General features: G+C 41.6%; 1 long non-coding RNA gene across 1 annotated transcript in view; it reads right to left on the reverse strand.

Annotated features, from left to right (window-relative positions):
• Nucleotides 1–6,713: 6,713 nt before the first annotated feature.
• The window catches only part of LOC139183063 (uncharacterized), a 45,165-nt gene continuing 28,003 nt past the window's right edge, over nt 6,714–23,875 (reverse strand). The window contains exon 4 of the long non-coding RNA XR_011566529.1: nt 6,714–6,948. This is a non-coding gene — a long non-coding RNA (uncharacterized lncRNA). The remainder of the gene's footprint in view (nt 6,949–23,875) is intronic.

A 23,875-nucleotide genomic window follows, 5' to 3' on the forward strand; every position in this document is an offset into this window, starting at 1 on the left:
TTAACTTTTCTATGGGTTTGGATAGAGAGTTGGTTATTTGTTTGCAGTGTCTGAGCATCCAGAAGACAAAGAATATAAATGAAAAGTTGAATGAATATCCAAGCCTTCCCTTCCCTTCCAATTACCAAGAAAATGCAAGTGCCTCTGTGTCTCCTTTATTTGGCGTTCAAAAATAAAAGCAGATTCTTCTTAGGAGTTGGTGTGAGGTGATAAAATCACCAAGGTATCCCTGACTTAAATCTCAAATGTGCCAGCTTGACAAGCAAAGTACAGTTTCAGAACTCAGTCCCCTTTTGATCATTTCAGCTTTCAAGATCTTTGGTGCTGGAGGTAGTTACACGAATATTCAGTAGTCAGATACAATCATTCCTGTTTATAAAGTTCCTGTAAGAAAAGAAAGCAGACCAAGGCTCCCTGCTGTGGATTGTGGATTGAAATATATTTAGCCAATGAAAACACAAGCCACAGAAAACACTGCAGAGAGGGAGAGCGTGTATCTCTTGGCCAGGAGGTCACCAGGCCTGGAAATACAAGGAGTTAAGAGGAAACTTTGCTCACTGCAGCCTCTGCCAATTAAACCCCCAGGAAAATGCTCTCATTAATCACTTGCTACTTCAGACATGACTTTCTAGCCCCTCATTTCATGTTCATAATCATATTCCTCTTTTCATCATACAAACATCTTTTGGGGACTGTAAATCTAGAAGCATGTTGGGGAAACATAAATAAACCAAGCCGTGCCTTTAAAAAAGAGATCACATTTTTTGTGGTGCAGAAAATAATGTTATTTAGCCAGGTCTCTGTTCATAGATCCCCTCTGCAGAGCAGGTTTCCATCACTCTGCCACTTAAAATAGCAACTCCCTGATGTCCTCTATTTTCTTCTTCTGTGTTTTTTTTTCCCACTGCTCTCATAACTTCCTGGAATTACATTACATTTGTTTATTGTCAGTCTCCAATAGAATGCAAATTCCATGAAGGTAGAGATTTTATAATTTTATCTGTGTTGTAAATGGCTGTATTTTCAGATCCAAGAGATGTTTTGCATACAGGAAGCTCTCAATGAATATTTGCAAGATGGATGAATGAATGGGTACATGGGCCGCAGACAGCTCACATGGTGGTTAAAACTTGTATTCTGAAGTCAGACATCTGGGTTTGAATTTTGTTTACACACATTACCTTGGGAGAATTATTAACTCACCTAAAGTGTCAATTTTCATTTTTCTGTTATATGAAGATAACATTAATACTTAGCTCATGAATTACTTGTGCCTAATGTGTAAGTGATAGCATATTGAAAAGCAGAGACATTACTTTGCCAACCAAGGTCCATCTAGTCAAAGCTATGGTTTTTCCAGTGGTCATGTATGGATATGAGAATTGGACTGTGAAGAAAGCTGAGCGCTGAAGAATTGGTGCTTTTAAACTGTGGTGTTGGAGAAGACTCTTGAGAGTCCCTTGGACTGCAAGGAGATCTAACTAGTCCATTCTGAAGGAGATCAGCCCTGGGATTTCTTTGGAAGGAATGATGCTAAAGCTGAAACTCCAGGACTTTGGCCACTTATGTGCAGAGTTGACTCATTGGAAAAGACTCTGATGCTGGGAGGGATTGGGGGCAGGAGGAGAAGGGGACGACAGAGGATGAAATGGCTGGATGGCATCACTGACTCAATGGACGTGAGTCTGGGTGAACTCCGGGAGTTGGTGATGGACAGGGAGGCCTGGGGTGCTGCGATTCATGGGGTCGCAAAGAGTCGGACACGACTGAGCGACTGAACTGACTGAACTGAATGTGTAAGTGTGGGTATCCCAGGTGGGGCAGTGGTAAAGAATCCACCTGTCAGTGCAGGAGATGCAGGGGTCAAGGGTTCGATCCCTGGGTCAGCAAGATCCCCTGGAGTAGGAAATCGCAACCCATTCCAATATTCTTGCCTGGAGAATTCCATGGACAGAGGAGTCTGTCAGGCTACAGTCCATAGGGCCCCAAAGAGTTGGACACGACTGAGCACACCAAAAGAAAAAGAAAAAATGTGCTAATTAACATTCAATAAATATCAGACATTATTATTATAATAGAGGCATGAACACAACACAAGAAAGCACAAAGTCAGAGAACACTCCAGCTGTGTCTTAAAGGCATGGAGGGTACAACCTCCAGAAGGGACAGCATAGAAAAAAATTCATGGACATGAAACAATTCGAAGCTTTTAAGGGCAATGCAATGAAGAAGCTAAAATAGCAATACAGAATGCCCCAACTATCCAAAGCTAGCCAAGAATGATATCACAATCCTGGCTGGCCAAGAGCCTAATAACATGCTTTTGTCAATCACAGAAAGGAAATCCTATCTTCTCTCTTCAGTGATAGGACTCAGCAATAATTTAATAAAATGAGAAGCTCTAGAAGAGCCTTTTCTCTAATCAAAACCATATGTGTTCCTAAGACTTATGATGAGGAGATGCGAGATGGTAAAGGACAAAGAATATGAGCCTACCCCACTGGCCACAGGCCCTTTAAAGTTCCTCCAACCTCCCCACCCCATGTACCACCAATCTGAAAAATGTGAGTTACAAAGAGCAATGATCATTGAAAGAGTCATCTGGATCTCCCTGTCACCTATCTTGACCTCCTTGCCCTCTGGCCTGTTTTCAGCTACCTCTGAATTCTTCCTAAGTAATTCAGTCACAATCCCTACTTCTTGTTTCTCTGACCATGCAGTCTTATATGCCACCACTGGAGTTTGGGCTTCTTCTGTTGTAAGGAGGCTTAATCTTTTGGCTCCCAGGATCCTTTACTACATTGGGCAGAAGCATCTTGCTGGAACCTCAAGCCTTAGATGCCAGACCTTACCTCTATCCATGAAGTCTACACCTCAACAACTAGCCCTAGCCATCATCTTTCAGCTTCACCTACAATGAAGATGGTAGATTCAGAAGCATGGGTTCAATTCCAATTATACCTCTTATAATTACACTCCAAGACCAATACGGGATTTCTCTGGTTAAGGATACCCACCAGGTAATGCAAAGGAGACCAAGAGCTGTGATCATTCTCCCACTTGGAGGGCAGAAGAGGTAGGCACCAAGGCTCCGACAGGGGCCCCTGACTGCCTATGTTGGAAGAATGTCCAGGTGGGCAGGTAGAGCATGGTATCTTGAGGAACTGCAGTGGCAAGCAGGTAAAGACTTCCATAGCGATTGCTACTGGAGGACTGTGACACAGGGTTAAAGAAACGCTAACTAATTAGGTAGCCTGAAATCACAGGGGCCACACACATAGTACTGCTCAGTACAAACTGGAGAAGCAGGGGCATGGAGCAGTAGGCAACTCCAGCTTCCTGGTGACATGAAAGTTCTAGTTTTTTCCTTGTGACACTGGAAGAAGCACAGTAGACCACTAGTTTGAGTCGCCATGTGACCAAGGAAAGGACTCCTGCATGGGGGACAATATTGAAGTTTATTTACCGGAGTATGTAGCGGATACATAGAGATAAAAATCTTGATTTCCGGCAGCTCATCTGCTCCACATCTTTTTTTGTGGTTTTTCACTTCTCAATCTCCATTTCCTCATCTATAAAATAGACTCAAAATGTTTTCCATCTGACTGAATTTTGGAAGGATTACAATGACATTCAAGGTAAAGTCTTATAACAGTGCATAGATTATATACTGGAGTGGGGTGCCATTGCCTTCTCTGATGGATTATATAAGCACTTGATAAATGTTCACTTTGATTAATAGTTTATAAGATAAAGAGACCAGAAAACCAGAATGCCCTCTCTGTGCATGCCTATGTACTCAGTCATGTCCAGCTATTTTGAGATCCCCTGGACTGTAGCCTACCAGGCTCCTCTGTCCATGGGATTTCCCTAGCAAGCATACTGGAGTGGGCTGCCATTTCCCTCTCCAAGGGATCTTCCCAACCCAAGGACTGAACCCGCATCTGCTGCCTCTCCTGCATTGGCAGGCAGATTCTTTACAAACTACGCCACCATCATTAATTAAGATTTAATTAGCAATTATTTTTTGCCAGCTGTTCTAAGTCCTTTATATAGATTTCTTCATTAAATCCTCAAACAACCCTGTGAAATCTGTATTATTATAATCTCCGCTGAGCAGATAGGGAAACTGAGGCACATCCAATGAGAGCAACTGGTCCCAGGTCACACTATTAACAAAAGGCAAACTGAGGCATAGCCCGGGCAACCCAATTTCAAAGCCTGAGTTCTAAACACTCTGCTGCCCCTCTAAGAAAAGGGTATAGAGCTGCCCTCTGAATGTTAAGCTATGAAATAAACACAGAAATGTACAAAATCTCTCCAAGGAGTCAGAATCGCCATCTGGCTAGAGTCAGCCTTTCCTGTAAACTCATTAGAGTTATTAATGTGGTGGTCTTAAAAGAGGAGTTGGTCAACCATGGAACACAGAAAAATGAGGCTCCTGGAGACAAAGACTAGCAGTGCACATACAACTCCAACGAGGGGTGGGGGAGCTCTGGTCACCAGACAAAAATATTAAGGCCCATACTCCTAGAGAAGACAAAAAGATGCCCTAGTTGTCTTAGCTAAGGTATTCTTAAGATCAACCAGCTCTCTTTGCTCTGATGTTATGCTCACCAAGCAAATGTTTGATTTGTTTGCCTATGGGGGGGAAATGTGTTGCAGTGGGGATTCGAGTACTTTGGGTAACTTTTTTAAAAAAAACAATATTCTTGCTTAAATATCAGTATTTTCTGTATTTATTTAGTGTACTCTTGCCCTGAAAATTTTCTCTGCCATCAGTTAACACAAAATAAGTCTTTGAAGTGGGAGGCCAGACATAAGCAATTATACAGAGAATCCACTAAGGTAAAGGCTGTCACACAAGGGCTCTTACAGTAAGCTGGTCAACCTCCCTGGGTGAGATGTGTTCATCCCATTGACCACCTTTGCAACGTCATCGTGGCTCAAGGTAGGACAAAGTCAACCACAACATCATTGCTGCTGAATCCGGGTGTTAGACCAGGGAATTGTAAATCCTTCAGTCTGCCCTCAGATTGGGGTTGGTGAGACTGAGCCTACACATGGGTGCTTGTGGCTTCAAAAATTAGCTGTGGTTGAAGATAGGGAGGAAGAAACTGAAAACAGGGAAGGACCAGGTTCCTGCTAGCAGTGGCACCAGACAAGTCATGTAACTGCTCTGAGCTTGTTTCCTAATAGAAAGCATTTTAGATGGAATGTCTGCTTCACTCACATCTATAAGCACTTCTTATAGAGAAGCAAAATCCATGCAAAACCATTCTGTGAACCGTATGTAATTACATAAAGCTAAAAAAATGCTAACGTGAACCCTCAATATATGATGTCTCTCATTTACTCAGCACTTACCTCACACCAGGTAATGTTCCAAGCGTTTTCTATGTTAATTTATTTCATACTCACAATCACCCTGTAGTTAATGCTATGATGTGTCACCTAAAAAATGCCTGCAGGACAGTCAGGCAACTGAGACACTCATTTCCCAGGTACCACAGCAGTCCTGATGACTGACCACTCAGAGCCAAGTTGCTCTCAAAAAATTGCTTTCAGGACTTCACTGGTGGTTCAGTGGTTAAGAATCCACCCGCTAATGAAAGGGACATGGGTTCGATCCCTGGTCAGGGAACTTCTTACATGCCAAGGAGCAACTAAGCCCATGCACCACAACTACTGAGTCCCATGTTCTAGAGCCCAGAAACCCCAGCTACTGAGCCCACGTGCTGAAACTACTGAAGCCTTGTTGCCCCGCAACGAGAAGTCACCACGATGAGAAGCACGTGCGCCGTGATGAAGAGCAGCCCCCTTTCACTGCAACTGTAGAAAGCCTGCACAGCCACAAAGACCAAGCACAGCCAAAAATAAAAAGGGGGACTACCTCACCAACCGCCCCTTGACGGGGGTAACCCACTCTTAATGGCTAGTTGCCAAGAGAGGGGACAAAGTCTTAGCCCCCTTGCTTTAATATGAGACCACTCTGAAGGGCCATTTAGTTCCACGCCTCCCCATGGGAAGGGCTGAGGCCCCAAGTGTACCTGATTCACGTATCAACTTCTCACTCGACCCCTTCCTGCGCCTCGCACTCCCTTTCGTGTTACTCCTGGGAGCCTTCTTCACTGCATCATCTGTCACAAATACCTGCCTCGGAGTCTGTTTGAGGGGTCACCAAACTTAAGACAGACCCAGTGAATTATTATTATTATTCTTATTTTAGAGAGATGAAGTAACTTGTTCAAGTTCACACAGCCAAGTAGCAGAGCCAAGATTTGAAGGCACACCATCTAGAAAATGTTCTTACTGTAATATTTGGCCCAGGAATTTCTCTAAGTGAATGGACTGCTTGTGTTTGATGCGTATTTTGATTAATGGTTGGGCTAGAAGCTGAGCCCTAGGAGCTAGACATGGGTTGTTGCCATAACTTCGGAGGAAGAAAAAAGCTACTCTGAAAAAAATAGTGAGACAAACTTGTAGCTGAGTATTTAGAGATTAACCCAGAATGGAAGAGATGAGAAGGAAAGAAGGTGGAGGGAGAGAGGAGGCGATATAATTAGGGGGAATGCTGTGGGCTGTGTGATGTGATCCCTCCCATGACATTGCTCCATCTAAATATCTTCAGTAAAATCTGCCCATCTCAGGACATGTTTGGTGGTGTATTGCTTTACCAGAGCTGCCATAGCAAAGTACCACAACTGACTAGATACAGAACAGAAATTTATTGTCATGGTTCTGGAGGCCAGATGTCTAAGACCAAGGTATCAGCAAGGTTGGTTCCTTCTGGCTGTGCAGAGAAGATTGCTCCCACGCCTCTTCCTCAGCTTCTGGTGGTCTGCTGGTGATCACTGGAGTTCCTTGGTGTGTAGAAACCTCACCCTGATCTCTGCCTTCATCTTCACAAAGAGTTCTCCCTGTGTCTGCATCTGCTCCAAATTTCTCCTGTTTAGAAGGACACCAGTTATACTTGATTAGAAGCTCACCCCATTCCTTTATGACTTCATCTTCTTTTATAATAGCTGCATTTGCAACAGCTCTACTTCTAGACAAGGCCACATTCTGAGGTACAGGGGTCAGGACTTTAGCACATGAATTTTTGCAGTATACAATTCAAGCCATTACTGGTATGGATTGGCTTCCTGGTGGAAACCTGTAAAGAGTGTGACTTCTACACCTGGGTTGACATGGAAAGAAATGGAAACCACCAAACCTGATCAATAGGACTGTGAGAAGAAATTCTGTAGTGGCCTAGTGCTTTCTCAATGTGAGGCATTGGGATTAGAGACAAGCCTGCCCACTTCTGATGGACTGGCATGCAGGCATGCTAAGTTGCTTCAGTTGTGTCTGACTCTTTGTGACCCCATGGACTGTAGCCCACCAGGCTGCCCTGTCCACGTGATTCTCCAGGGAAGAATACTGGAGTGGGTTGCCATGCCCTCCTCCAGGGGATCTTCCCACCCCAAGGATTGAACCCATGACTCTTACATCTCCTGCACTGGCAGGTGGGTTCTTTACCACTAGTGCCTCCTAGGAAGCCCAAGGACTGGCAGACCCACCCAAAATCCGATGAAAATATCTGGCAATGAAGTCATTTCAAGGACGACTATCCATTGCCTCCCCACTGTGACCCTCAGATGCTATAGAACCAACTCTATCTTCCCAACTCTCCAAAATAATTATCTACTTCTACAAATCTTCAGGTCTATTAGAGGGAAAATTTCTATTTCTTTTATGTCTTCTGCATGTCTACCACAGGGAAACATCCTACCACACACAGGCTGATTACTACACGATTTCTTCAAGGGAGTTCATAGTACCTAGATGGCTTGTGAACATATGCAATTTTTGATGATACTGGATTGATATACATCAATCCAGATGATTGATATAGATTGATAGATTGATGGCTAGATTGATATACATCATTTTTCTTAGTCTCTGATCTAAAGAAAATCTTATAGTACAAGAAATATAGTATATATATACAAGAAATATAGTAGTTTATGAAATAGGAATTTCCTACTTAAATGGTCTGAGCTAAAAATCCAGCTCTATCACTAGTCACTGTGTGACTTTGGGCAATTTACTTAATCTCCCTGCACTTCAGTTCCCTCGTCCGTAAAATGGGAATAGCAATATATCTATCTCAATGGGCTGTTGTGAGAACTACGTAAGTAAAGTGTATAGCATGTTGGCTCTCACATAGTAAGCTCTCAATAAATGGAGGCTATTATAATGTCACAATAACCACTCTCCTTCATTCTATCAAAATGGGGTACTGGAACAGTTACAAGAGATGATAAAAATAAGGATCGCACTTAAAATTAAGTAGAAGAGAGGAAACAGCTCTGTCTTGTAAGACTCATAACCACAGGTAAAACTTAAATCATTGGTCAGGGACCAGGCGGTATTCACCAGATACTTAGGCCATTACACATATTTCAGATAGAAACTTCTGAGCCCAGAATCTACATTATCAGCCAACTCAACTACATAATCAAAATAAAAGTTCATGGCTCAAGCACAGATGATAAAAATTTAATTATTTGTTTAATCTACCAACATCATTAAATAGACAATCTGATGGCTTCCCTAGTAGCTCAGATGGTAAAGCATCTGCCCGCAATGCATGTAGACCTGGGTTCAATCCCTGGATTGGGAAGATCCCCTGGAGAAGGAAATGGCAACCTACTCCATTGCCCTTGCCTGAAAAATCCCATGGACAGTGGAGCCTGGTAGGCTAGAGTCCATGGGGTCACAAAGAGTCAGACACAACTGAGCAACTTCACTCACTTTCTGATGGTTTAAGAATATAAATCCCAGGCACCAAGATGCAATTTCAGAGTAACCATTACTTTCCTTGCACTTTAAAAATGTCTGGGGTGAAAAAGAATACACCTCATAGACAAGGGTCATTACGAAAAAAACTTGTAAATGGAAGTGAGGTATGGACTTGATAATAAAAGTCAAAGATCTGATATACTCGCCAGGTTTAATTCTTAAAAAAAAATAATAAAAAAACAAAGTGAGGTAAGACAGACTTGTCTTAGCAAGTCTGTCATGAACTCAGACATTTCTCAGAAACACCACCATTTAGAAGACAGCAGAGGTTCTTCGTCTACCAATAAGTATTTCAAGGCATCACTGAAGGATCAAAGTGAGATAATTTCCATAAAGGCAATTTGAAAACTATAAAATGTACATATTGTTCTTGCTTAGTCAAGTCTGACTCTTTGTGACCCCACGGACTCTAGACCGTCAGGCTCCTCTGTCCATGAGATTCTCCAGGCAAGAATACTGGAGTGGGTTGTCATGCCCTTCGCCAGGGGATCTTCCCGACCCAGGTATCGAACCTACATCTCCTGCATTGGCAAGTGGATTCTTTACCACTGAGTCACCAGGGAAGCCAAAATGTACATATGCTAGTTAGAATTATGACTACTCGATAATTACTAGACACTATTATATGACTTCACTTTCGCTTTTCACTTTCATGCATTGGAGAAGGAAATGGCAACCCACTCCAGTGTCCTTGCCTGGAAAATCCCAGGGATGGGGGAGCCTGGTGGGCTGCCAACTATGGGGTCGCACAGAGTCAGACACGACTGAAGTGACTTAGCATTATATGAAAATGGGCTTCCTGAGCAGCTCAGCTAATAAAGAATCTGCCTGCAATGCAAGAGACCCCAGTTCAATTCCTGGGTCAGAAATTTCCCCTAGAAAAGGGATAGGCTACTCACTTCAGTATCCTTGGGCTTCCCTGGTAGCTCAGATAGTAGGGAAGATCCCTGGAGAAGGGCAGGGCAACCCACTCCAGTATTCTTTCCTGGAGAATCCCCATGGACAGAGGAACCTGGCAGACTATAGTCCATGGAGTCACAAAGAGTCCGACATGACTGAGTGACTAAGCACAGCACAGCACATTATATGAAAACAGAGTAAAATAAGTTGAGTAACACATGACTACATTTGAAGAAACACTGTAGTTTGACTGGTTACCACAAAGAAGACAGAAGCTCAAGCTACCATACACACTCAGCAAAAGCAGGATTTGAACATCCTTTTTCTGATGCCTGGTCTTGGCTCTGTCCCTCATGCTTCCTTTAGAAAAGGAATATGCATGCGTTACCTTGTGCTTCAGTCTCTCAACAGCATTTCCTGTCATGGTTGTGCACATCTTTCTTTTATCAGTAAAATGAAACATAATTCAAGCTAAGCTCCTCCCTTTTGTAAGTGAGAGTCAGCTCAAAAATGTGGAAGATATAGTGAGATGCATACCTCTCCCTTAATATCTTACCTAATAACTTCCAGGGAGAACCTAAACTAGAACCATTTATCTGAATCAAAGCTCGGTGTCCAGAAGGCCATTACAACATATACCTATGCTGAATAACAGAGCACCCCAAAACTAAGTAGTCTTTTTTTTTTCAATGAGAAAGGAATTTTTTTGTGTTAATTCATGACGTTGTTGAGAAATTTGTTACAGCATTAACAATAAATCCCTGATTAGAGTTTAATGCTTATACAAAAAACAATTCCCGATTTACTTCCTCATCCAAAAAAAAGGAATTCTGATTATCTATCAGTTACTTAGGTTAAATATCTTGTAGTCATCATCCTGGACTCCTATCTCTCTCAAATCTCACCCCAGTTTACCTACAATTCCTATCAGAACAACCATTAAAATAAATCCAGACTGTAAGCATCTCACCACATCCTCTGATCTGTGCATCAGAGTTAATGCATCTTGTAATAACTGCAGAAAAACTTTTCTAAAACTAAGCAGCTTTGATGTTGTTGTTGCTTAGTCTCTAAGTCATGATCGACTCTTTGTGACCCCATGGACTGTCGCCTGCCAGGCTTCTCTGTCCATGGGATCTCCCAGACAAGAATACTGGAGTGGGTTTCCATTTCCTTCTTCAAGGGATCTTCCTGACCCAGGGCTTGAACCCACACCTCCTGCATTGGCAGGCAGATTCTTTACCACTGAGTCACCAGGGGCATGTATTATTGCTGAGAAGTTTATGGCTGAACTGGATAGTTCTCCCAGTCTCAGCTGAGTTCACAGGTACATCTGTGGTCAGCGATGGGTTGAGTGAGAAACTCTGCTGCTCTTGCTAGTGCTTTCACACAAGTCTATGGGATGACTTGCCGTGGGCTAGCCTAGATTGGCCTCGGCTAATGTAGTTGGGACAGCTCATCACTCCCAGTGATGCTTCATCATCCAACAGGCTATCCCAGGCTTGTTCTTTATGGTGGCAGCAGCAGTCTGAGAGAGGAAATAAAAGTGGGTACGTCATCTTGAAGGTTTCCCAAGTGGTACTAGTGGTAAAGAACTTGCATGCCAATGCAAAAGACACAGGAGATATGGGTTCAGTCCCTGGGTTGGGAAGATCCTCTGGAAAAAGGAATGGCAACACACTCCAGTATTCTTGTCTGGAGAATCCCATGGACAGAGGAGCCTGGTGGGCTACAGTCCATAGGGTTGCAGAGTCAGACCTGATTGAAGCCACTTAGCACACACTCACACACAGCCTGTTGAGGCCAAGAGGTAGAAATAGAATTTTGTTCCTTCTACTGTGTTCTCTTAGCCAAAGCAAGTCACAAAAGCCAACCCCAAATCAGGAAACAGAGAAAGAAATTCCACTTTTGGATACATTCAGCTGGAAAATCACACAACAAATAGAATGTATGGGGAGAGTTGAATTGGCCATCTTTGCAAGCATTCTACTGTAGCCAGTGGTATGTTTTTAGTATATCAAAGAGGATGGGGGCCTAGCATGTTAACACACATATTAGACATTTGCATTGATCAGTTGGTCTTCACTTTGCAGGATAGAAATCTCTCAGTTCATCAGGCAAGGGATTTGATCATAAAATATAATTTACTCATCTTTGTATTCCCAACACTTTGCATCTCATCAGGCAGATTGTAGGCATTCCACAAAAGTTACTAATAATGATAAAAGATCTCTCTTGGTAAATGTCACATTGCTACTGAAAAAAATGACACTTATTTTCAAATACCTTTTGATATTGATTTCTCACATAATTCCACAGTGATAAGAGAGCAGACTCTGTATGCTTTCAATACCTTTAGATCATGCAATTTTTGTACTTTGTTTTATGTCCCTGGATATATTCCAGTGTCTCCTGGTTTATAACCTATGGGAACTTGGGTAGAATTTGTATCCTGATGTTGTGTGAAAATTGTATAAATCTTAACTATGTTGAGTTGATTCATAGTGCTTTTCAGGTCTACTATATCCTTCTAGTCTTCTGTCTACTCATTCTATTAATTTTTGAGAGTTTGATATTGAAACTCCAACTAAAAATATTAATTTATCTATTTAAAATAATTCTAAAATAAAGTGGAACATAACTTTGTTCTGCAAAAAAAATTAAAAGTTGAGGAAAAAGAATCTAAATACATTTGAATAAACCACGGGTAAATACAAAACCACAGAAACGATCATGGAAAATTACTCCATTAGAAATTAGGAGTCAGCTGAATCATAATTCAGCTATGCCAGATTACCTGTGCGACTCTGGAGGGAAATAATTCAGCCCCCCTGGGATTTCTAGAGACACACTGGCCATTCTCTAAACTATTCTTTCCTTCCTTCCCTTCTTCCTTCCTTCTTTTCTTTCTTCCTTCCCCTCTTTCTTCCTTTTGTTTTAAAATATTAAGTCTGTAAGAACCTTAGAAATTATGTAGATGCAGCCCACTTATTATATAGAAACTAATGAATCAGTTTGCTTAAAAACGCAGATGGTTGACATCAGAAACTAGAGCTCCGAGTTCCTGACTCCCGGCTCATCTTCCCCTAGTATTATTCCAGTACACTTCCACTCAGAGTGCTTCCATGAGCCAACAGCATCAGCATATGGGAGTCTGATAGAAATGCAGAATCTCAGACCCTCTCCCAGGCTTCCTGAATTGGAATCCGGATTTTAACAAGATCCCCAGATAATTTGTACATGTGTTCAAGCTGGAGATGCTCTAGGCTTCCTAATAAATGCTTAATGGCTAAAAAAACTAAAGTGTCTAGTTAGAAGCCTGTTCCTTTGGATACATTAACACTGACACCATATTTTTGCACACCTCTCACTAATTTATTTAACAAATACCTCCTGAGACAGTCTGTCTGAATTGTTGTAAGAATTTGTTCGAGAGCAGGTTTTGCCCTTCTGGAGTTCACTAGTCCCAAGGGAGACAGGCCCCTTCCCCTTGTCCCACATCTTCCTTCCTTCCTCTGCGCCTTCTCTTTGCTCTTTACCTTCCCAACCTCTTCCTACTCCTCATTTTTAATGATTCCACAACCGAGATCTAATTTCTGAAGTTGTTGGTTTAAGAGCAAAGCACTTTATTCATTTGAAATTCCAATTTCAGAATAGTGATTTAAGATGTTGGAAAATTTTTATTTGGCTCACTTCCAAGTGGCTTACATTATAATATCAGCATGACCCTAAAACTGTGTATGAAAATGCCTGAAGTACTCTGAACATTTCGGGAGGAAATTCTGTATGAGCATAGTACAGGTTAATCATATGCATTAGTTATTGCTTTTGTCTTTTTCTAATGCAGTCTTTTTCTCAAAGAAGATAAAAGTTTGGGAAGCTGAGATATTATCACAAAAATACAAGAAGATTGTATTTTTCCCTCAAATATTTAAATCCCACACACACATCATTGAGATGCAAAGGAAAATTTTTCAATATCAACAGATTAATTTCATTCAAGAACTTAGTGTGAAACAGAGACAATTAAACAGAAATCCAGTAAATTAACTATTTTCCAGTGAGTAATATGGAAAATGATGTAGTATGTAAGATGGGGTCTTTATGTTAGATAATTGGATCACAGGTAACGGTTGTATGATGATATTCAATCCCTTTGAGGCTTATATGCCTGGCATTTTAAGTTCTGGTGATTAAAAATATTGTACTTCTCTCTCTGTGTGTCTTTTTTTTTTCAATACTCCTTCATAGTCCTGAAAAGCCCTGAGCTCATTTTATTCTTCTTTCCTTTCCTTGTCTTCTCCCTCTTCAAAGATATTCCATGATGATTTCGCTTTTCAAAATCAAGACTGCTTGAACTTGAACTGAGAGTAATGAAATTTCAATCCTTCACACAATGGCAGCTACATCTTCTTTCTGCTCTCTCGGTGTTGTCAGAATAGCAACTGCCCAGCGTGAACAATAGGACTACTTTCAGTTCTAAGGGGTTGGCCGTTGCTGAACAGCAGTGCATAGAAATAATCCTTGGCAATCCCATGGGTGACATTTCTCCTTCCTTATCTCCCATGCTGCATGCGGCCAGAACTTGATAAGACACCCAGAAAGAAGATAATGGCTGCTATCAAGCTGTCTAGGTAGAAATAATAATAATAATCTGTTTATGGAAAAGCAGCTGTCCTATTGTTTTGGATTTCATGAAATCTCAGAGTCAGATCCTCTCTCCCATGCCAGCCCCATTCCTGGTCCCCATGCCAATCCAATCACTTTGGGGCTTTAATGATGGGCATTTTGTTTCACGATCTTTTGATACAATAGACAAGAATGCATGTAAATATCCCATAATCATATTCAGTCACAGAACATAGTTAAAGACTAGAGAAGAAGCATTTTATAGGAAGATTTGGAGGCTGGGAGAACTTGGCAATGAATATGGGACAGCCCAGTATCCCTTTTAAAATATCAAAAAAAAAAAAAAAACCGGAATAGTCCAGTGATCATTCTAGTCTGAAATCTTAACCTTGCAAACTGCAAAGTCTCAGCTTCTCAGAGTGAAACCCCAAAGAACTGTGATATTGTGATTGCCAAATATGTGGGCTCCATCCATGTTGATTGTTTTTATACGTCCTAAACAGAAGAGCCTAAGGCTCAGAAGCATCCTGGCTGAAACACTATTGTCCTCCTTTTCTTTGAGCTGGATTGCTCCCTTGGCTGGGACTGAATAGGTGATCACTTTATTTCCCAGTGTCCAGCTAGACCCTTGCCTTTAAAACAGTCATCTTCACGTAGGGTTATCTGTGGATGCTATTTCTGTTCTTTATCCATCCCTGTGTCTCTGGTGAAAGAGTCAGGCAACCATGCCTTTCAGGGTCAAACATACAATTGAAAAGAACAAAGTGCATCAGTTCCTTTTTCCTTCCTTCACTTGGTTCTAAAACACAGCCAAAGGCTGCATTTTCACATCCAGGGCTGGCTGATATCTTCATTCGTGTGACAGTCATCCCATAAGGGTCCCACCACTGCAGTAAGCAGAGACAGATTACCTTTACTCCTTTTCCTGTAGTCACCATATGTCATCACTTGTAATTTACCCCAGCTGAACTCACTTTCTCCCTACATCCTCTTTTACTAAGACGTGGCAATGCCATGAGAACAAAGAGGACGGAGATCTGGGCCTCATAAATAGAGAAGCAACCTTGAAGAATCTCCCACTGCTACTGCTACGGTTTTGTGCATAGACTCACTCTATGTAAGTCAGGTCTCTTTGCCTCTGATAAGTCCGGGTCTCTTTCTACACAGAGCTTCCCACGTGGCTCAGTGGTAAAGAATCCACCTGCCAATTCAGGAGACGCAGGTTCAATCCCTGGATAGGGAAAATTCCCTGGAGTAGAAAATGGCAACCCACTCCAGTATTCTTCCCTGGAAAATTCCATGACAGAGGAGCCACGTGGGCTGCAGTCCCTGGGGTTGCAAAGAGTTGGACATGACTGAGCAACTAAGCATGCTTCCTACACAACAAAGCACACCCTACCGGATCTCTCTCTCTCTCTCTCACATCCCACTCCATAGAGGAGTAACTCAAATACTACTTTCTCTCTGGGGCCTCACTCTAACCCTCTCCCTCCTTCTTCAGCAGACTGTTAATCATGTAGATAGCTGTGCACATTGCTGTAAGATACCCTTTTCCATTCTGTATCACATGCCTTTCTCTCCAACTGGAATGTGAATTCCAAGAAATTGAGTAAAATGCCTTTTTATATTTGTACTCGTTTTCAGGAAGGCAACTTAGGCAAATGAATGGGGAAATGGTTTAACATCAGGTAGGTCTGGATGTGAATCCTAGCTCTGTTAACAATCAGCCACGTGTCCTTGACTTTTCTGAACTCATTTTACTAAAATGTCAGATGGGGCTGTTTCATAAAGTTGTTGCTAAAGAATTAAGTGAATTAAAGTACATGTATGTAAGATGTTTAACATAATACCGACAGGCAATAAGCTCTAGATAAATGGTAGCTATTATTATGAGTGCAATTAACTTAGTATCCCCAGTCATCCCATAGTAGACTATCAATAAATATTTATTAAAGAGTAAAGGAACAAATGAAACACACACATATATACACAGAATGTACATACAAACCATCATCCACCTACTATAAATTGCATTGTTCTCTGCTTGTCTGAGCTCTCAAAATGGGATGTTGACCTGTGGGGTATGTGACTAGGGAAAGAAAGGATCACAAAAGAGTTTGCAGGAATTCTCTTTTCTAGCAGCTTTACTGTAAATGGTGACCTCAAGGAATCCACATATTTTTCTCTGAAAGTGCTGAATTGGCCCTTGTGACATCCAGCTGAAAACACAGGTGGAGCAGGTGGTAAGAGCACCGTGCCTCTTACCAGCAGCAGAGCTGCAAAGGGAGACGCACAGGAGTCAACTCGGTGTCCACTTGCTAGAATGAGTCATGGCATAATTCAAGAAACACGGAGATGCAGCCTTGAACTTGCACTTCCTTCTCGCAATTGTCCTTTTTTGCACAAGTCATTACAAATCGCCTGGTCTCACACCTAGTGACTGTAAAATCCTGGAAGCGTCTGGATGCAGACTTGTCACTTCCCCGCTAAGACACCAAAGGGGTTAATGTCTGAACAGAAATCAAAGTCTGGCAGCTTCCACCCCACACATAATGGGCATTGTTGTTCCTGAGAGTGTGTCTGTTTTTTCTGGCAGACTTTACCATTTGGAACCGACTCTAAAACAGAAAAAGGAAAAGTCAGTCTGCTTTTTTTAAGTGCATAGGCAACAAAGCATAGGGCTGGTCACAGAACTGTTGTTTTGCTAGATTTCCAGGAAAGTTGTTGGCCTACCACTATTCAGAGAAGATGAATTGTCAACTTAAAATTCATTTACCTCAAAAGGAATTCGTTTGTATATGTGCATGAGTCACACATAATATCCTGAGGTGGTCTCCTTGTCTCAGAGATGAAGCAACACATTACGACTATATTAGCAGGTAAGTGAACTACGGCTGCCCATGCATCTGCATATGAAACCCATTTGCATGACGTTATTAATGGGCTCACTCATCAACCTTTCCAGGTCAGTTGCAATCCCAGAACCCGTTCTTCACTCCCACCTGATGGGCCCCCAGATGTTCTCATGTAAAACCGCATGAATGTGTCTTACAAAGTTATCAATACAACAAAATCCCCCTACAAAACACCAAACTCTTTCCTGGTGGGAAAGGCCAAGGATTTTTTTTTTTCCCCAATCTGTCATAAACTAAGGCTTTTATATATACCAAAATCATGCACTTGGATGTCAACCGCACATCAGATTGTTATAGATGTTTCTAAAGACTGTTCGTTTCTGCAGAAAGTTTTCAATTAGCAATAACCATGCTTAGAATAAACCTCATTGGTTATGATACTGCTACTGTGCAAAAGCTGCTTTTAGCTTCTGCACTTTGCTTCTCACAGATCAGTAACAGATGGTTTGTGAATCACACTGGCCCCTGGACCACACTTTGCTGGATTGTGGGCTTTGTTATATTGCTGACAGACCATCTTTTAGATAAAAGTTCACCAACTTTTATGTAAAGGGCCAGAGAGTAAAATTGTAGGCTTTGAAGCCTGCACAGACTCCCTAACTCCTCGATTCTGCTGTTATAGTGAGTGGGGGCAGCCATGGACAAAAGAAAATGAATGGGCATGGCAGTATTCCAAGAAAACTGTATTCACAAAAGCCAGTCACAGGCTGGGTTTGGCCCACTTGCTGTAGTCTGCCAACCCCCGAATGATGACGATGATAACATACATTTACTAGGCAACTCTTAGGTGTCAACCTTTTCTATCTTCCCACCATAGCCATGAATTATGTAACATTGTTTTAATTTTACAAACAATGGAACTGTGGTATTAATAAATGAAGAACTTATTTCAGCTTATTCTGAAAATAGGTGGCTGTTTCAGGATCCAAATCACAGTCCCTAGGCTCATACTATATACCACATATGCACAATGAGTGGTATGTCTTTTTCACTATGGATGGAAAACTTGAAATATTAGTATCATCTTGATCATCTTTTTCCCTTTTTTCATCTCCCTACCCACAATCCACCTCAAACAGTAACAAGGTATTGGAATTCCCTGGTGGTACAGTGAATCAGAATACAGCTGCCAATGCAGGGGACATGGGTTCAATCCCTGGTCTTGGAAGATTTCACATGCTGTGGAATGACTAAGCCCATGTGCCAAAGCCAAGTACTAAAGCCCATGCACCTAGAGCCTGTGCTTGGCAACAAGAGAAGCCACCACAATGAGAAGCCCAAGGAACACAAGGAAAAGCATCCTGATAGCTACAGCTAGAAAAAGCCCACGCATAGCAACAAAGACCCAGCACAGACAAATGTAAACAAATAAGTAAATAAAAATAAAGGTCCATCTAGTCAAAGCTATGGTTTTTCCAATGGCCATGTACAGATGTGAGGGTTGGACCATAAAGAAGGCTGAGCACCAAAGAATTAATGCTTTCCAAGTATGATGCTGGAGAACACTCTTGAGAGTCTCTTGGACTGCTAGGAGAGCAAACCAGTCAACCCTAAAGGAAATCAACCCTGAATATTCATTGAAGGACTGATGCTGAAGCTCCAATACTCAGGCCACCTGATGCAAAGAGCCGACTTACTGGAAAAGACCCTGATGCTGGGAGAGATTGAGGGCAGGAGGAGAACGGGGCGATAGAGGATGAGACGGTTGGATGACATCATTGACTCAACGGACATGAGTTTGAGCAAACACCAGGAGATGAGGATGGATAGGGAAGCCTGGCGTGCTGCAGTCCATGGCGTCACAAAGGATTGGACATGATTTAGCAACTGAACAACAACAACAGCCAATGTCTTAGTGTTCAATCAGCCTGTAGAGTCCCTACAGCATCAGGGCCAGGCCTGGACAGTCTCCACGCTCATCGAAACACTTAAGTACTCACCAAATATATGTTGAGAGTTTCCTCTGTGCCAGACACCATTCTCAACAATGGGGCCATAACAGTGAATGAAATATACAAGTCCCTACCCTTTACATTCTAGTAAGGGGTTATTTTTGTTGTTCAGTCACTCAGGCAATAAACATGTAAAGAAATATATATCATGTAGGGATATCATGTAAGGAAGTCAGGCTTGGAAGAAAAAAAAAGCAAAATAAGAGAGCAGAGAGTAACAAGAAGATGTTTCTCTTTTATCTAACTCTTGTATCTTTTCTTTACCAAATTAGATCCAAAGAGGTCTATAATTTCAAGTACACCTACTAGATGTAAACACATTATACTTACAGGATTTTTATAACATATTTTTATCAACTATTTTCCCCATAGTTGTATGGGAAAGGACACCAAGGAAGAAAGGAGTATATTCATTCATACTGTCAATATTTATTAAGTGCCTACTTTGTGTAATGTTTTTAGAACAAAGAATCCAAAATGAGCAAAATACACAGATTCTTGCTATCATGGGTTTCCGTTATGGCCAGAGGAGTCAGAGAATAAACAAAAATAAAATAAACATATGTTAGAAGGCTGGAATAAGTACAGTGGAGAGAAGAAACCGCAGAGAAGAAGACAAGGAAGACCTGGGGGCAGAGGCCAGGCTGTCGTTTTAAGTAGCAAGCAACTGTCCCTTGATCAGGTAGAATGCCACGAAAACAACACCTATGCCAATAGCAAGCCTCAGGTTTTAGTTCGCCCGTTATTATAGTCAGAGTGTCATCAATTAAAAGAAAACACAGGCAGGATGTTTTGTGTTGAGCATTCTATTTAAGTCCATAGAAAGAAATGTTATTCTTTCAAACTCATTTTTGCCCTTCCCTTTCCCTTGCCTCCGAGAAAAATGAGGGGTTGGCAGCCCAAACAATGTAGGGATGGGAGAGGGGAAGGGAAGGAAAAACTAAGGGCCAGCATTCACGCCGGCGGACTGTTTTAACAAGGATGTAGCTGTGACCCAGCCCTCCTGGGTCCCCAGACAGCCTTGTTAAGGAACCCACAAAAACAGAGCTGGCAGACACCAGGCATTTTCCATTAAGCATGGCATGCACTTTTTTCAAGATGTAACGAGATGTTAATATAGATTTGAATTTTAATCAGATCCAACTTGGGAACACAGTGCTTCTCTATAAATGTGAAATACTTCTAGGCTTTTAGGAAAATGTCATCCATATAAAGGCTAACTACTGTTTTACATATAAAACTGCCATTCTTCATTGATTTTTTAGGAAAGAGAAAAATACGATAATAAAATGAAACATCACCACAAAGACTTCTTACTTTCCTGTGAACATTGTTTCCAAGGATATATTTTTTTCAGAATTCTTACATACTAGGAAGAATGCTTTTAGGCTTAAGGCAAAAATTAGGGAATTTCAGCTTATAAATTATGAAAACAGACATTACAAATCTATTTCTTGATAATAATAGTATTAACTTAAGTACACAACCAATAAGGGTGGATTCTAATCCCCATATAATTTTTTCTAAAATCGGCATCTTAAACTAAACTTCCCCCCTTTTTACTCTTTTTATTTTCCCCCATAATCTTTCATGGATATGTACTTCTTTTACAGTTAAAAAAAAATTCCCTTTTGGAAAATAATTGTTGTATAATACATATATTACACTTAGTTGATCACCCCATCAGTTTGTTCCGATAAAATTCATAATTACCAAGTGTCTTTGTAAACCTCAGAATAAAGTCCTGTGGGATGTGATGTGGCAGGCTAGGTCCTGGGAGTCACTATTACCTCTCTTAGATAAATCAAGCTTTTTCCACGTGACAAGTCTATCCCGCAATCCACATCCACAGTCAAACAAGGAATAGGAACCGCCCACTCCCAATCCACTTCCTACCCACCCCCTTGAGAGTTCCCTTAAGACCACTAAAAATCAACAAGACGATGTCAGAGTCAACAGCTGGTAGAAATCAGGAGACTAGTGACAAGAATTCCCTAAGCCCCCTGAACTGAAGTCTGACATTCGTATTCCATAGAGAAAGGAGAGACGAGTTCCACTGAATGCTCGTGTTCAGAGGCTGGGCTTTCTTGCAAGCTTGATATTTTCCATCTGTGCATATATTTGGATATCTAAACATGTATTTATAACATACAATCCTATTATTAAACATCTAGAGAAATAAGACAAATGCATTGGAGGGAGGGGTGTTTATTTACTCTATTAAAGCATTTTCACATGAAATTATAAATCCCTATTGCATTCTTTGCAAAGTAAATTGCCTGAAACTCTGAGGTGCCAGATTTCTTTTCCTAAACCAAGACAGAACACACAGACTGAGAGCATAAACCAAGGCAACTATGGCAAAGGGGAAGAGGGGTGTAGACAGACAGGTGTTCTGAGAAGTCCCCCTAAAAATAACCAGCCCCAAACATCCTAACTAGATTTCATTTTTCCCTGTAGCTCAAATGTAAAGAATCTGCCTGCAATGCAGGAGGCCGGGGTTCGATCCCTGGGTTGGGAAGATTCTCTGGCGAAGGGAATGGCAATCCACTCCAGTATTCTTGCGTGGAGAATTCCACGGACAGAGAAGCCTGGTGGGCTACAGTCCATGGGGTCACAAAGAGTCAGACACGACTGAGCGACTAACACACACACACACATAGAAATTAAATGTATCCATTTGTAGAATCACACGTATCATCTACAGGAAGATGCACCTCGGTAGTAAATTTGAGTATTTGTATCAGTGAAAGAGAAGATGGATCTGTGGATTTCAGGTTTGGCATCCATCCGAAGCACTTGGAGTGGTCTTCAACTTGTGCCATCTGAGCCCACAGCTGAAAATTTTGATTCAGTGAATCTGACGGGATCCAGATTCAATCCAGAACAAGTCGTTCCCCTGGATCCATCCACCAGGCTACATGGATCTGTAACATAATGTTTTTTATTTATAGCATATATTTGGTTTAAAAGTAAAAGGGAAATTGGTATTCTTCTGTTGAAACCTTCTCTCATAACAAACCTTGGCCTTATTTTTGAACTACCTTACCCATTCTCCATATTTCTAATATTGCAATTCTTTTTTTTTTTTTTAGTTCCCCAACCAGGAATGGAACCACGCCCACTGAGGTGGGAGTGCAGAGTCTTAACCTAACCTTGGACTCCCAGGGAAGTCCCTGCAATTTCTGATACAGAATTTCACCGGTGAAGATCAAGAGATACCTCTAAGAAAAACAAGAACATGAAAACCATTATCTGTTCTTAACACTCATTAACAAATGACTCCTGTGCACTGTCAGTCAGCTGGACCTACCATAATCATGGGTGGTTTAAGCAACAGTCATTTATTTCTCACGGTTCTGGAGGCTGGGCGGTTCAAGATCAAGCCACCAGCCCATGCGGTTCCTGGACTCTCTTCCTGGCTTGCAGATAGCTGCCTTCTCACTGTGTCCTTACATGGCAGAGAGGGAGAGAGAAAGAGGGAGGGAGAGGAAGAGACAGAGCCAGGGAGGACAGTGAAGCGGTAGGGGTCGAGAGAACTCTGGCATCTCTTCCTCTTCTTATAAAGTCACTAATCTTATTATGGGGGCCCCAACCTCATGACTGCTTCTGGAGCTATCACTTCCCAAAGGCCTCACCTCCCCACCTCTAACTATCAGAACACTGGGGGTTAGGACTTTAACATGTGAATTTTGGAGGAGCACAAACATTCAGTCCCTAGCGTACACAGGATAAACTTTACGCTCTTCAGAGGAGAGGCTGTGAGCATCACATCGATGTGTCAGTCTTTGCTCCCTTCAAATGAGTTCTTTGAGGTGAGAAAGTTAACATACTTGAGAGAATGTAAATCAATCTTATACCCACCCCCCCAAAAAAGATGCTGGTATTCAGTTTTTACTACATTGATAGGCAAGCATTTGTGGAAACAAGGATAACAAAGAATGAAATTCAAGAATCTAGTTGTCTACTTGGTGATGATTGCTTGGCTGGTGGCACTGACTGTTCAAAATGAAGTAGTAAAGAACGACTGTAGTTATCTAACCACCTTTTAATTCTTTAATTCTATCCATAAATTATCCATTCTACTTCATACAACTGTCTTTCCTCTTCCATTTTTTTCTCTTATGTCAGACACTCTATACTACTGATTTTATAAAAGTGTTATACCGGCTGGTAAACTGAGAAGTACTTCTACTTAGATATGCCAGAGACAGAGCCGTTTTCTGCTCCTTTTGTATTTCTATTAGCTGGTACTTAAAGAGGCTGGTGAAAGAGGGTATATTCTATCATTTTATCATCTGCTTGCTCCCCTCCAGCCATCACTGGAAAGATTCTGAACACAGACATGCTATCAGATCTGTAGTCCTGAAAACGAGGAGTTTGTGCAGTGAATAGCAGTTACATTCTAATTATATTAATTCAGACTGCAATTTCTTTGAAATATAAAGGACCTGCTGTCAGGGTGGTGTGGACAATGGAGGCTGAACATGTCAATGACATGACAAATTCCTCGAACAGAGTGCCAGATGTATTGTTGCCTGGGATTCTTTTCTGAGAACAAATTCAGCAAGCACTACCAGCGTCAACTCCGGAGCAAGGAACTGGTTCATTTGTTATCTTTCCAAGTTGCAG

This window comes from Bos indicus, chromosome 5 (assembly GCF_029378745.1).
Source record: "Bos indicus isolate NIAB-ARS_2022 breed Sahiwal x Tharparkar chromosome 5, NIAB-ARS_B.indTharparkar_mat_pri_1.0, whole genome shotgun sequence".
In the NCBI taxonomy this organism is placed as follows: Eukaryota; Metazoa; Chordata; class Mammalia; order Artiodactyla; family Bovidae; genus Bos; species Bos indicus.